We start from the raw sequence: 15,125 nt of genomic DNA, 5'->3' as shown, positions 1-15,125 counted from the left end.
AATCGACCGGATGCAGGAACTACAGCATCTGATCGAGTATAGAGAGGTTCTAGAGTGGCGAAGTTGTGACCAGACGCGTCCGGTGGCATATGATCGGATGCCATCAGCATCCGATCAGTTGATCATGGGCTCTAACAGTCAGGATGACCGGACGCATCCGGTTAGGACGACAACAGCGTCCGGTCAGTAGCAGAAAAAGCGAGATTTCATCCCCAACGGCTACTTTCTCAGTAGGGCTTATAAATAGACCCCCCAACTGGCCATTTGAGTTGAGTGGAGCTGAGGAAACATATCAAGGGTGTTGATACACTATTTTAGTGATCTTCACTTGCATAGTGCTTAGTGATTCATTAGGTGATTAGCGTAGGTGTTTTTGCGAAGTGCTTAGGTTGATTAGACCATCGCTTATGCGCTTGCTCTAGGTTTAGGCCTAGTGTTCAGTGAGGTTTGCATACCTCTTACCACTTGGTGCTTGCACGCACCATTGTTGTACATCGAAGGGGCTTGTAGTATTGCGAGATCACACCAACCACGTTTGTGGTGTGGCCGCTACCATGTACCGAAGGGAACAAGGCCCATGGCGGGTCGGCCAAAAGCTTGATAGTGAAGATGGTGGGAGCGGTCTAGGAGAGGCTTGCTGGAAGGCACACCAGTGACCTACTTACGTGTGGCAAAGGCCTAGAGCTATCCACGGAGCTACCCGACCGGGAGCTTGGCCCTTGCGAGGGATTCCTTACGAGGGGCTCCAACGAGGACTAGGCGGAAGCTTGTGCGCTTATTGATACGTCAGTAAAAATACCAGAGTCATCAATGGGAGTTTGCATATCTCTACCTTACTCTTTAGCTTTCGCATTTATATTGTTTACACAACTCCTTTTGCGGTAGAGATAGCAACACACTAGCAAAACCGTAGTTACACATTTAGATAGTTTATCTTTTGCATAGGTTTTTCTAAGGTTAGAAAAGATGCCATAGCTAAGAGTTAGACTTTTAAGTTGTCTAATTCACCCCCCCCTCTTAGGCGTCATGGTCCACTACAAGTGGTATCAGAGCTGGTTGGCTAAATTTGGACTTTTGGCTTCACCGCCGTTGAGCCGACGCTATTTAGAGTGGTTGGAATGGATACCTCTAGGCCTCCGCACTTTGATGGCACTAACTTCCCTTACTATAAAGCTAGAATGATTTATCACCTTGAGGTGGTAGATTTGGGTGTTTGGAGAGTCACTCGTGACGGGATGAAACCCATTAAGAATCTCGATAAACGCACAAAGAGTGAAGGAAAAAAAATTCATTTCAATGCTAGAGCTAAGAATTGCTTGTTTAAATCTTTTAGCATGGATGTGTTTAACCAAGTGTTCACTTTAAATACGGCACATGAAATTTGGTTAAAACTCCAAGAGCTCCATGATAGCACAACTAATGTCCATGAGCAAAAACATTATCTAGCTAAACAAAATTATGATTCCTTGGAAATGAACGATGATGAGCTTGTTCGTGATATGTATTCTCGTTTAAATCTAATTATCAATGAGCTACATTCAATAGGATTAACAAGGCTAGATGATGCGGACATCGTGAGGAAGATCATCTCCATGCTATCACAAAAGAAATATATAAGCATCATCACCATCCTTCACAATATGGAGGACTTGAGCACCATGACCCCGACCATAGTCATTGGCAAGATAGTGGCATTTGAAATGTCACGCAAGATGGGTCAAGAAGAAGCATCTTCATCAAGCAAAGGCAAAGCTCTCGCATGTAGTGAGAAAAAGAAGATGAAGGGCAAGCAAATTGAGACAAGCTCAAGCTCAAGCTCCTCAAGTAAAGAAGAAGAAGAAGATGATGGTGATGATGATGAAAGTGATGATGATGAATCTTCCTCCTTCACCTCCGACCTTAATGAAGAATCAATCAAACTTATCAACAAGGTGGAGAAGATGATCCAAAGGCTCAATGTTAGGGGTGTGCCCATCCAAATTCAAGATTTTATCTTCACAAATCAAAGAAATGAGCAAAGAAAGAAAGAATGCTATGGATGCAGCGAGTTGGGGCACTTTGTGGAAGTTTGTCCAAACAAGCTCACACCCAAGACAAAGAAGAAGGTGTGCAAGGACAAAGCCCTCACATCAATTAGGTCATGGGATGATTCTTCTAGTGAAGAAGACCATCACAAGAGGTAAGGGCACAAGCACTTATCATCAAGCACCTCACGTGTGTGCCTTATGGCACGAGGTAACAAAAAGTCTATCCCTAGTGATAGTGACAATAATAGTGATAGTGATGATGAGCTACCTTCTTATGATAAAATTGTGTAAGAAAATCTTAACTTTGCTAAAGTTTGCACTAGTCAACAAAAAAAGCTTGAAAAATTAAAAGAAAAAAACTAGATAGCTCACAACAAGCTTATGCTACTTTGCTTGAACAATATGAAACTTTTGCCAATCTTATTATCGACTAAAATTGAGCAACTTAAGACTAGTGCAACACAAATAATTGCACAATCAATGATGAGCAACTTGTAAAGAAAAATAAAAAATTAAAGAAAAAGTTAGCTAACTCACAAGATGCTTATAAAAGTTTGCTTGCTAAAATACAAACTATGTACAAATATTGTGATGAGCTAACCAATAAAGTTTCTATTCTTGAAGCCATCGGCTCTACCCCTATGGAGGCATCTAAAAAGAAAAGTTCTATCTTTTACATGCCTAAAAAGGATGCTTCTACTTCTTGCAATGACTTATGTTTAGACTCACCCTTATGCAACCAAGATTGTGTTGAGAAAGTTGTTGTAGATACATGCACACAAGAGGTTGCAATGGAGAATGAGCAACTCAAGCAAGAAGTGGCTCGCCTCACCAAGGACTTGACTCAAGTGAAAGGCAAGATGAAGCAAGCCCAACTTCATCAAGATAACACCGTCAAGGGAGTGAAGAAGCTTGATGAAGGACAAATCGTGGTTTGCTACGTATGCCACAAGGAAGGCCACAAGTCCTATGAGTGCAAGGTGAAGAATGGGGGAGGAGCAAAGAAGAAAGAGAAAAAGCAAACAAGCAAGCTCTCCAACACCTACACCAACAAGGTGGACAAGAAGGCCTCCACACCATACTTATTAAAGAAGAAGAAAATTGATAAGGTGGTGACCATCAAGGTGAACAAGTAAGTCAACAATGGGGTCAAACACTTTTGGGTGCCAAAAGAGATCATTTCCAACATGAAGAGCACCAAGAAGGTTTGTATCCTAAAAGGGAAGTGAGATGTCCGATGGACTTCGGGGAATTTGGAGACTTGGCAAAGTATGGGTGCATTTCATGGGGTGCATCATTATGGGATAAAGTAATTGCCAAATTTTCTTCCCCATGTTAGGTAACTAGATGTAATTTCTTATAATTGGTATCAAGATTCAATTCCTGCAATCTCAATTAGCATCTAGTTCTTTTTTCATGCCTAGGTTTGCATTTGCATGTTTAATCTTTTGTCATGCATATACTAGGTAAATCATATGGTAGTTTTGCTTGGTTTCACTCTTGACCCTTGGAGCAAACCTACATGGTTTAAATTGTTTAGGAGCATGACACATAGCTTGTTTTATAATTGTTCATCTAATATGTGCCAAAGTCCAAATTGTAGATAATTTCTCCCGAATATCATCTTCGAAAATAATTCTCATATTCATGTGATGTCATCTTTCAAGTGGTATTTTTTATTCTAAAATCAATGTGCATGTCTCCTACAAGTATTCCATACTTGGGTGCACAAATTTAGGGGGAGGTTACTCTACAAGTTGGATGCTTTGAGACTAACACCTTTTCAAGCTTATCATGTGTGTAGTAGTCTCATTGTAAGGAAAATGGAGTCTCCGGAGTTAAGCATCATACTTCAAATATCCACCATCTATTGCAAGTGGTATAAATCAAATTGGTTTCCACATGTGGTATTTCTAAACCGATATCATCATGTTGATTTCACTTTGGTATTTATATGCTTTCTCCATGCATTATATAGATTAAACTCCTTTGTGCATTAATTTGCCAATTATGCATAAACTACATTCTCCAACATATGTATGCATATATTTAGGGAGAGCTTAGTCTATGTATTGTGAGAGTCAAACTTTATGACATATTCCACTCCACAAAGTTTGACCCTCCCTTGTGCTACTAATGTATTCTTTTTCGGTGTTTGATTCCAAAGGGGGAGAATTTGTAGGAACAAAAGCAAGCCTGATCATAATAATTTGCAAGTGGTAATGGTCCAAGAAAGGGAGGATAGCAGATTATGGTGTTGTCTATGTAATGGGGAGAATTTGTAGGACCAAAAACAAGGCTTAAATCCATAATACCACATGGGGACATTTGCTGGGGCAAGATAAGTTTTCAAAGATGTTTACATGTGGTACCTTTTAGCTTTATAATTGATATCTTCAATTGGTATCTTTTAGCATCATATAACCTTGCCCTTTGCACTGCATCCTAGCAAGTAGATAGTTTTTAAATTCCAATTTTTTATTATTTGCTTGCTTTGGTCGTGTTGTCATCAATCACCAAAAAGTGGGAGATTATAAGGAAAATGGACCCTAGGCCCATTTACTTTGGATTTTGGTGTTTGATGACCAACACAACCAAATTAGACTAATGAATTTGCAAGTGATTATTTTGTAGTTCAATAGGGTGCAAGACGTGACTTGGACGAAGGCGACACGTTGATGCCATGATCAACACCATAAGTAAGACCTTAGAAGCACAAGAGAAGACCCAAGATATCAAGCAAAGTCCAAGTATGAAGATAGGAACCAAGCCAGATGCAAGATCATGAAGAAACGAGCTTCACAGCACTAACCGGACGCTAGCGACATAGCAACCGGATGCTCCGATCAAGAGGCTCAGCAACAGCTGGCGTCAGCAGCATTGACCGAACGCTGAGGATTGAAAGTGGCTAGACACACCGATGGCACTGTTCATCATCCTAGCAACACACTTAGCACTGGCCGGACGTTGGCGGCTAATCGACTGAACATAGGAACTGCAGCGTCCGATTAAGTACAGAGAGGTTTCAGAGCAGTGAAGTTACGATCGGACGCGTCTGGTGGCATTTGATCAGACACCATCAGCGTCTGAATAGTTGATCGCGTGCTCTAACAGTCAGGACAACCAGACACGTTCGGTCAGAATGACAGCAGCGTTCGATCAGTAGCAGAAAAGCGGGATTTTGTTCTCAACGGCTACTTTCTCAGTGGGGCTGATAAATAGACCACCCAGCCGTCCATTTGAGTTGAGTGGAGCTAAGGAAACATATCAAGGGTGTTGATACACTATTTTGGTGATCTCCACTTGCATAGTGCTTAGTGATTCATTAGGTGATTAGCGTAGGTGCTTTGCGAAGTGCTTAGGTTGATTAGACCATCGCTTATGTGCTTTCTCTTGGTTTAGGCCTAGTGTTTAGTGAGGTTTGCATACCTCTTACCACTTGGTGCTTGTGCGCACCGTTGTTGTACATCAGAGGGGTTTGTAGTCTTGCGAGATCACACCAACCGTGTTTGTGGTGTGGCCACCACCGTGTACCGAAGAGAACAAGGTCCACGACAGTTTGGCTGGAAGCTTGATAGTCAAGATAGTGGGAGCAGCCTAGGAGAGGCTTGTCGGAAGGCACACCATAGACCCACTTGTATGTGGGGAAGGCCCAGAGCTATCCATGGAGTTACCTGACCAGGAGCTTGGCCCTTGTGAGGAATTCCTTGTGTGGGGCTCTAACAAGGACTACGGGGAAGCTTGCATGCTTCTTGATACCTTGGTAAAAATACCGGAGTCATCGATGGGAGTTTGCATATCTCTAGCTTACTCTTTAGCTTTTGCATTTACATTGTTTGCACAACTTCTTTTGCGGTAGAGATAGCAACACACTAGCAAACCCGTAGTTGCATATTTAGATAGTTTATCTTTTGCATAGGTTTTGCTAAGGTTAGAAAAAAGACGCTATAGCTAAGAGTTAGACTTTTAAGTTGCCTAATTCACCCCCCTCTTAGGCGTCATGGTCCACTATAGGATTTATGTTGTCATTATAGAATTTATACTAGTTAAACTCTTTTAAATTTAACTAAGTTTGTACAAAATATTTATCGGTGCAAAAAGTGACCAACAAGTAAATATTTGTAGTTTTATCGTGCGTTGTGATCGGATGTGGCCTAGCACTCAATGACACAAGGTTTATACTGGTTTAGGCAACATGCCCTATGTCTAATTCTAGTCAGTCGATGACTTTATTCCTGAGCCCAGATGCTCGAACTTTGCTATAGGGTTACAAACGAGTGGAAATAGAAAGGGGGTGTTAAAGGTCTAGTCGGGCTCTAAACCGAAGGGTCAAGAGTGACAGAAGCTCTAACGTTCGCTAAGTATTGGAATGTATGCTCTATGTAGCTTTAGAGTTCTAGAGCTGTGGAGCTGTTTGAGTGCTTAGAATGTCTAAGCTAAGCAGAGAAAGTGAGTCAGAATGCCCGTCCCCAATTGGAAGAGAGCGCATCCCCTTTTATAGATGAAGGGGATGGCCTTACAAGAGAGAGAGAGTGTGTGTGTGTACATATGTTATTAAGTCGTGTTTCCCACGTGGTCGGGTACAAGACGGTCATTGGCGCCCATAATACTATTTATGTCAGACGCCTATGGTAGGCTTTACCATGTTCGCCTGGTATGGTAAATGACGGCACCCACAACACTATAAGGCAAATGTTGGCGCCTACACACTGTTTGGGCTCTGACATGCCTGGAAGGTTGTAAAGCACCCTTCTGGTATGTCTTGGCGGTACTATCCTATAGGTGTGCAGGGTATGATCTTCGGTATTATGGTTGACTTGAGCGCCTTGCCTTATCTACTCCGCCTGATTCCTGGGTCCTCACCGTGCAGGCATCCCCGGTCAGTTGTTCCTAGTCGACTCTGACTATGTCGGTCGGAGAAGAGCTATAAGCATAGATTCACCGCATTCCTGGTCGAAAAAGTGGGTCAGAGTCAGAAGCGAGCATCGTCCCCACCTTGGCCAGGCCTTTCGGTCGGAGACTAGATCGCTCTTTCGACCTATTATTAGGTAACTGGGCTGGCCCAGGAGTCGTGCATTGTTGTAATGCCATCTGCTGGGTCGAGCTTTTGCTAGGAAGTGGGCCCATCAGGGACCCTAGGTTTATGAACCCGATAGGAGCCCCCTGAGCCCTTTTAGGACTTGTGCGAAGTCATGAAGGGGCTATTTATACTCATTATATGTGAGCAATGGATGGGTGTAAGATCATGAGTCGCTGTCGGGCACGATAGAGTGTGGACCCAGGCATTGGACCGATGAACCAGCATGCTGATCAGTGGTCATATAGGGTGTAGGTAGCATAGTGACCATGCACTCATCACTGTGGGTCGATGTGAGTCCCTTGGAACATCATGTCATGGAGATGGGTCGTGCTGCGACATGACCGCTCCCTGCACGATGCTAGAAATTTGACCTAGGTCATAGTGGTTGGCGGTGATGTGAGCTTCTGTTAGGAACCATGTCCGAGGGATTGGGTGAAGCAGGGCTAGCCCTTAGACGTCGGGCGAGGTAGAGTCAACCTTTGGGAGTCAGACAAGGTGGAGCCTAGCAAGGGGTGTGGCCTTGGTGATCCTAGAAATTGCCTGGGGTTTTTTTGACTTGCTAGTGGGCGCGCACGAGCGCACCCGGTGGGTGTAGCCCCCGGGCAATTTGGGTAGAATCGCCTGGGAGATTTTTTTACTTTATCATCGGGTGTGGCTGGGGGTCAGGCGTGATGGAGTGCGGACCCAAGTGCCGAGCATGGCTGAGGGGTTGGTCTAGTTTTGTGCTGTGGGGGTATAGCCTTCGGTATCCATAAGACAAGACATGGGCTGCACCATCAGAGGTGGCCTAGCCCACAAGATCAAGACATGCACGGCGCTACTTGGCGTGCATCGTAAGCTATTATATAGTACCAAATAGGATACTTTCCTTGTAACCCTGCCCCTCTAGACTATATAAGGAGAGGCAGGGGTCCCCTAGTGGACAATGATCGATACATCTCAATGCAACACATCAGAACACAGGATGTAGGTATTACGTCATACTGACGGCCAAACCTATCTAAATCTTGTGTCTTGGTGCTTGTATTACCATCTCCCTCCTGATCTCTCTCACCTCTATGACAAATCTACCATCGTGGGATACCCCTCGGTGGACTGCCAATCATCTTTTGTTGATAGCTAGCGTGCCAAGTAGGGGTGTGCGCTTGATCCACGGCGAGCTAGATGGACCTCAAATCAACAGCGTGTTCTCGTCATAAATCTCATGGAGATCCATGCCGGTCCACGACAATGATTCATCGCTGGCTACATCAGCCCCCACGATAGTAGATCTGATCTTGGAACCACCTCTGAGGTCACCTTCATCAACAACTCGCCGCCCGCTTCCTCGCTACCAGAGGAGGCAGATCAACAATGATGATCTGATCGTATCCATCGATTGGGTCGGTCTGAATCTCGTCGATTGCCTCTCCATGGCCAAATTAGCTCTGGACACTCTGGTTTAGCGTCGACACCCTCTGATCCAGATCTATCAGAGGCTGCTTAGGAAACTCTAGGGGTTACGGCCCTACCCTTTGGGTTCGCCAACGCCGCTGCCGCTTACCAACATGCCCTGAGGGGCAGATTCATCGACTAGGTTGAAGACGTCCATCCTCTCGCCGACCCAATAGCTCCATACGCCACCGACCAGTCATTCTGTCTAAAGCTAAGTCACGCTTTAATATTCTTCTAAATATTCTCCAATCTTTGTATATCGCCATGATGTTTCTCTGAGCTGTTTTCTCCATGTTTGCTCTCCAAACAATTTTCTAAACCCCTGAACAGTCTTATTGATGCTCGAACGCCTCTAGAGACGGCCCTATCTCTGGCTCCTCCCTACACGTGTACGAGTGTCTTCCCTCTATGTTATGGGTGGTCAGCAGTGGCTCCTTAGCGATGTTTGTTCCTCCTACACGTGCACGAGCTCCATGCTCTGCGTTATGGTTAACAGGCAAGCTAGGGCTAGAGACTCAGCTACACACTGTCGACGAAATATGGTCGGCAGTCTACCTAGGGGTATGCCCAAGGTAGTAGATTATCGGCAGACAGATGCGCAAACCCCAAACAAGACGGTGACGCAAGACAGACACGAGGTTTTATCCAGGTTCGGCCGCCAAGAAGGCGTAATACCTACGTCCTGCGTCTGATTTGTATTGCTATATGTCAATGAGAGATGTTTTTTAGAGGGGTCCCCTGCCCACCTTATATAGTCCGGGGGGCAGGGTTACAGATCTGGAAACTAATCCTAGTCAGTTACAATTGCCATATATGGCCGGACAAGGATTCCTATTCTAACCGACCAGGATCCTACTTGGTCGCCAAATTCGTCTTGATTCCTTGTGCGGGACTCCGATCAGGTGGACCGAGCCACACGTCGTTTTTCGGGTGGACTGAACCCATTGACCCGGGCCAGCCCAAGCTTAGCCATAAGGGTATAGGGGTTAATACCCCCACAGCTAGTCCCCGAGCATCATGTATTATGCTGCGACACGCCATTTTCACCTTCTCCGACAAGCAAGGCTTGGAACCTTGACGCCTCCGACCACCGTCATCACCGGAGAAGTAGGTTGTCCGAAGAATGTATGGTGCTCTTATAAAAAAAGAAAAGATTTCTGTCCTGAGAAGTGTGCCCACTTGTATTTCTGAAAAGAAATGTAAGTGGTCTTGAAGCATAGCATTCTTGAACATCAGAAGCGTAGGGGTCGAAAAACAAACACATTCATCGCAAGGTGAAGTGTGCCCACTTAGTCCCCGAGCCTGGTAGGAGGTGACGTAGGCACGTGGTGCCAGGGTCTAAAAAGAATTCATAGTTTAGTTGAAAACCGAATTGCCGTACAGGCAAACATGATGCACCGGCAGGTGCATCGTACCGACGTAGTCCCCGAGCTTGCTGGAAGGCAAAGTATGAGCCTTGTAGCAAGGTCTAAAGAAATGTCTCTTAACTGTATGTGAGTACAAATCACATGTAGCCAAGGAGAACCATTATTCAAGCAGTGGTCGGGGCAGTCCCCGAGCATATTGATAATCCTTTTAATCATTCAAAGCACAGGGGTCGATTTAAACAAACACATTCACCGCAAGGTGAAGTGTGCCCACTTAGTCCCTGAGCCTGGTAGTAGGTGACGCAGGCACGTGGTGCCAGGGTCTAAAAAAGAAACTCCGCTGAAGTTAAGAATCCAATTGCCGTACATGCCAAACAAGATACACCGGCAGGTGCATCGTACCGACGTAGTCACCAAGCTTGCTGGAAGGCGAAGTATGAGCCTTGTAGCAAAGTCCAAATAAATGTCTCTCAACTGTATGTGAGTACAAATCACATGTAGCCGAGGAGAGCAAAACTCCAAGAAGTGGTCGGGAGAGTCCCCGAGCACAGCGGTTGTCATAGCAGCTCCTGAATACGGTAATAGTCGGAGCAGTCCCCGAGCACAACCGTGGTCGGAGCAGTCCCCGAGCACAAAAGTGATCCGGACAGTGCCCGAGCACGGTAGTGGTCTGGGCAGTCCCCGAGCACAGTAGTGGTCAGGGCAGTCCCCGAGCACAGTAGTGGTCAGGGCAAATCCACGATCGCGTGCGCTGCTTGTACTATTATTTGGTGTATTTATTTTTCTCTACTCTCTGCCAAGTCCAGTCTGACCAGTCTGACACGTCTGGTCGAAAAAGTAAATAGGTATAGTACATCATTCTGTCTTCTTATTTTTATTTTTTATTTTTTTGGCAAACAGTCGGTTGACACCTGTATTGAGGTGTGTCAGTGTGGGCCCTCTTACACCATCAACAAAGAGGCGCGTACACTGTTAACGAAGGAGCGCGTTTATTGGCGCAGATTTCGAGGTTGTGTGAACAACCGTCTGCGGCGCGTGCGCACGACTCCCAATATTCTCGGGCGAACGAAACGACGGTGCCCTTTTGCTTTATATAATGTAGGTCTGGTAAGTTACCCTCACCATTCCCCATTGTCATCCGCCATCGCAACCTTCTTCTTCCTCCTACCGAACCCTATTCCCCCAAAAATCATCACCAATCCCCTCGGTCTCCCACATCCACCCACTTAGTAAGGACGAACTAATGGCGAAGAGAGACGCCCAGAAGAAAGGTGGGGTCCTGGCGAAGGAATGGTGGAAGTCGCGGAGCAACGAGCAGACCATCGAGGACCTCGTCGCCATGGGAGTGCTCCACAACAAGGCACTTGCGGGATGGCATGCACCCGAAGGAGAAAGCTTCCCCGATCCACAACCAGGTGAAATTGTGGTTTTTGAAGATTTCTTCAAACGGGGTTTTGGGATTCCAGTGCACCCTTTCCTTCAGGGTCTCTGCTTGTACTATGAGATTGGGATTTGCAATCTGCATCCCAACTCGATTCTTCTCGTCTCTACCTTCATCCATCTCTGCGAGGCGTATGGTGGCTTCCAGCCCCATTTCGACCTCTTTCGCCACCTGTTTTGCCTTCGGAAAAAGGGAAGCGGTGGCTCGAAGATCGCCGGAGGCGTCTATCTGAACTTGCGTGACGGCATGAAAGCCCAATACCTGCACTGTCCCTAGAACACCTCATTGGACGAGTGGTACAAGAAATGGTTCTACATCCGTGAAGAGCCGAACACCATCACTTTGTGCGACGTGGGGCTAATTCCAGAGAAGAAGAACAGCTGGTCGGAGAAGCCCGAGAACTTGGAACAGATAGCCGAACTGCTCGGGATGATCCCGTGGGGAAGGCTTGATGGCCCGAGCGTGGTCGGCAACTTCATTAGCCGACGAATTCAGCCATGCCAGAAAAGGATTCATCCTGGCTTCGAATACCAAGGTGGCGCGGATCCGACAAGGACCAGGAAAGAGCCGCTCGACAAGACGGAGATCAAGGCCAAGATTGGAGAGCTGTTCAATCTGGCCGATCCGAATTATGTTGCACTGAACGCCATCGAGCACGCCTTCAAGCTGGCTCGACCTCCCCCAAGGGTAAATGACGCTTCCTTTTAACTGTAGAGTCATGTTGTATCAAGAAAATAACTGTCTTTTCCTTCATTTTGTGTCACAGTATAATGGCCGTGACCGGGCGGGAGTGTTCGTGTCGCCTCCCCCTGGGGTAGAATGGCCACAAGCTACTGGCCCAGCCGCCCAGACCAGCACCAGGACCGACGACGTTCACTGGGCGGTACTCGAGACCGTAGAAGATGCCTCGACCAGAGCCGCTGGCAAGCGTCCGGCTGCCAGCAAACGGCGTCAAGCCATCTTCCCCCTGTCGGACGACGAAGCAGAGGATGCTGACATCTTCTGGCTCGTCCCCCGAAAGAGGAGAAGGCAAGTGGGACCGACAGAGCAGGGTGGCTCCTCTAGACCAGCAGTGGTCACAGCACCGACCACTGCTACACAGAGGACCGACGAAGGGAACATGCCACATCATACTCCGACGCCCGTACCGGAGGTTGAACAAATCCCGGTGGGAACTGCCGAGCAAGCTGAGCAGGGACGGTCGAGGAGACGTTCCTTCGCCACATCCTTCCGCAAATCGAAACTGTAAGTATCCATATCTTTGATGTAAGCTTTGCATTTTGTACTGGATGCTATTATCGTCTAAATTTGTCTCTGAATTCATTAGATCTTAGTCCACCGAAAACCCCGACCAGCTAGCTGGGTGCGGAACGTCCTCACCAACAACGGCGGGACCAACTGCTCAGCAACCAGCCGTGGAGGAGCCCATGGCAGGGACTCCGCCTGGGCCTCAGCAGGCGGACGACCAGACGTCGGTCCCCGAGCAGAATACAAGTGCTCCAAGCACGAACCCTGATGAGGCGGTTACCACGGCGCCAAGGGAGCTGGATCTAGACGAGGGGCAGCAGCCAGAAGTTGCCCGGAACATGGTTACCGACGCGACGGCTCGTGGGAAAGCCGTGGTGGTCGTGGAGTCTGCAAACGCCGGACCAGTGCCGCCTCCCGAACAGGAGGCTGAAGAGGACGAAGTAGAAGAAGTCCTGGGCCGTCCCCAAGATAGGCGACAACATGTATATGTATCGCGCTATCGGAACGACGAATGGGTCATGCACGAGGAAATCCCAGAGGTCGAAGAGACCTTAAGAGTCGAACGGGTGGCTAAGCGTCTGGTGACTGAAGTCCAGGTATATTTGGCTTTAGTCCTTGACCCTGTTGTGTAGTCAAACTGTCTGACGTAGCTTGTCTGTGTGCAGGACTTGATGAAAACTGCAAGATACCGCAAAAGGTGCTTCGACCAGATAGAAGGAATCGCGACGGCCAATAAGGAGCTAACGGCTGAAGTGGAACGCTTACGGCGCCAACTTGACGCCGCCGACCAGGAGAGGACAGACCGAGAAGCACAAAACCAAAACCTGGTCGGCCAGCTCAATATCAAAGAGCGGGAGAGAACAAGTAAGTTTTCACCATATCATAGCAAGTGCAGGACTTGTGTTATTGTGTTCTTGGCAGTAATAGCTGTAATGCAGGTTTAGAAGCTGAAGTAACCCGCCTCCAAGGGGAGAACAGCCATGCACTTGCAGAGTGTGGTCGCCTGAAGGAAGACAACGAGAGACTGGCGCACCGCCAGTCGGAACTCCAAGACCACAATAACAGAATGAAGGACGACCTGAAAAGTAAGCAGTCCAGACCACCTTTCTCATTCAATTGCCTTATCATGTCATCACGTTTGATGTCTTGTACTGTTTTTAGTTTTGAAAGTCAATGCCAAGAGGCACCTTGAGGCCGTGATCAAGGAGCGTGACGACTGGAAAGCACAATGCCTTAAGGCCACCGAGGAGCGGGACACGTGGAGCAAGCGGTGCCAAGAAATGGCAACTGGCATTGTGCCCGTCCTCGACCTTATCGACCCGGCGCTCACAGAGGAAGAGCTAAGGACGCCTCAGCTCGGACTGGTCGAGAGATGCAAGCAAGCATGGGGATGGTTCCAAGACTTCGTGAAGGAGGCGGGTGAGTACACGGGTGCCCATGTGCTAAGCATGGTGCGTGCTCACTACCCCCTGATCGATCTCAAACGCTTGGAGGCTGGGTACCCGAAGGAGATAGACCCAGACAAGGCCGAAGAGCTTCGGATGGCCCAGCTGGACTTGTCGTCAAGGATAATTGGCGATATTAACCTGTGCGGAGGTGGGACAGCACCTATGCAGGGTATGCCATCGACAAGCCAGCTGGAAATGCCATCAGCTACAAGCCAACCAACGAAGCCTGCGGTCTCGACCAGCCAGGCACCGGCGGGGCCATCCCCTTCAGCTTGACTAGCTCTAGAGTCCCCGAGACTCGAGTAGGGTATCAGAGGCGGCGAGCAGTAAATGCCATGCGCCCCGACCAGCCAATGTAATAGGCTTAGAGCTATAGAAGGAGGACATAGTTGTGTTATTGTAAACTTGAGCCTTTTCAGGCAAGCTTGTAATAACGTAACTATATATCATTATAAGCTTATTTGTTTTATACAAAACGTACTTTAAGCTTGAAATTTTTTTTTGGTGTAACTAAGTGGGAACGTGTTAACGTTCTGTTTTAGTTGTACCATTTTGCTCGACACATCATCCTGAAAAGTTTGTGCGGCCCTAGTCTGGCATGTGGTCGGAGTATGAGGTATTATGACCTGTGCATACGTGAACGCAGCCAAGTCAAACCAGAGGGGACCTGCCGATCACCCGCAACGCAGAGAGCAGATCCCGTGCACGTGTTGGGAGGAACCGGAGACAGGGCCTGCTCCGAAAACCGTAGAAGGAGTGGTGGTCGGCTTGTACTGCCTTAAGTTAGAATAACCATAAAATTCGGAGTGACACATTAGAGTGGTCGGAGAAATCATAGTTGCTTTAGTAAAGTAAATCGAAAATACAAGTAGAGTACACATCTCAGCAGTTAAGCATAGAACCGTCTAAGCTTGTCGATGTGCCATGAGTTCGGTACGTCCGTGCCGTCTAGATGAGCTAACCTGTAAGACGTTGGACGTGTGACTTCCTTGATCATGTAGGGTCCCTCCCATGGGGTTGCGAGTTTGTGGACACCAGCCTGGTTCGTCTTCCACTTCAGGACTAAGTCCCCGACCACGA

The sequence above is a fragment of the Miscanthus floridulus genome, chromosome 5 (genome assembly GCF_019320115.1).
Source record: "Miscanthus floridulus cultivar M001 chromosome 5, ASM1932011v1, whole genome shotgun sequence".
NCBI lineage: Eukaryota > Viridiplantae > Streptophyta > Magnoliopsida > Poales > Poaceae > Miscanthus > Miscanthus floridulus.
This window is presented reverse-complemented; position numbering follows the sequence as displayed.